Here is a 206-nt window from a genome sequence, read left to right as displayed (position 1 = left end):
TTTTTCCGAGTTCAGCCACGTGAGACTCTGCCATTCCGAGTTCCACTTTGTACTTGAAGCCCAGCGCAGTCTTCCTGTTACCAAGTAGCACGGTTGGGTTTGCAGTTCATTTCCTGTCAGCAGGGATTCATTGGACTAATGAAGAAATGTGTTGTTAGAGAAAGCTATTTTGTTCCTTCGGGAATCTTTTCTGTGATTTTTAACTA

This window comes from Tupaia chinensis, unplaced genomic scaffold (genome assembly GCF_000334495.1).
Source record: "Tupaia chinensis unplaced genomic scaffold, TupChi_1.0 Scaffold000493_1, whole genome shotgun sequence".
In the NCBI taxonomy this organism is placed as follows: domain Eukaryota; kingdom Metazoa; phylum Chordata; class Mammalia; order Scandentia; family Tupaiidae; genus Tupaia; species Tupaia belangeri.
The sequence above is the reverse complement of the archived record's forward strand: the minus strand, read 5'-3'. Positions refer to the sequence as shown.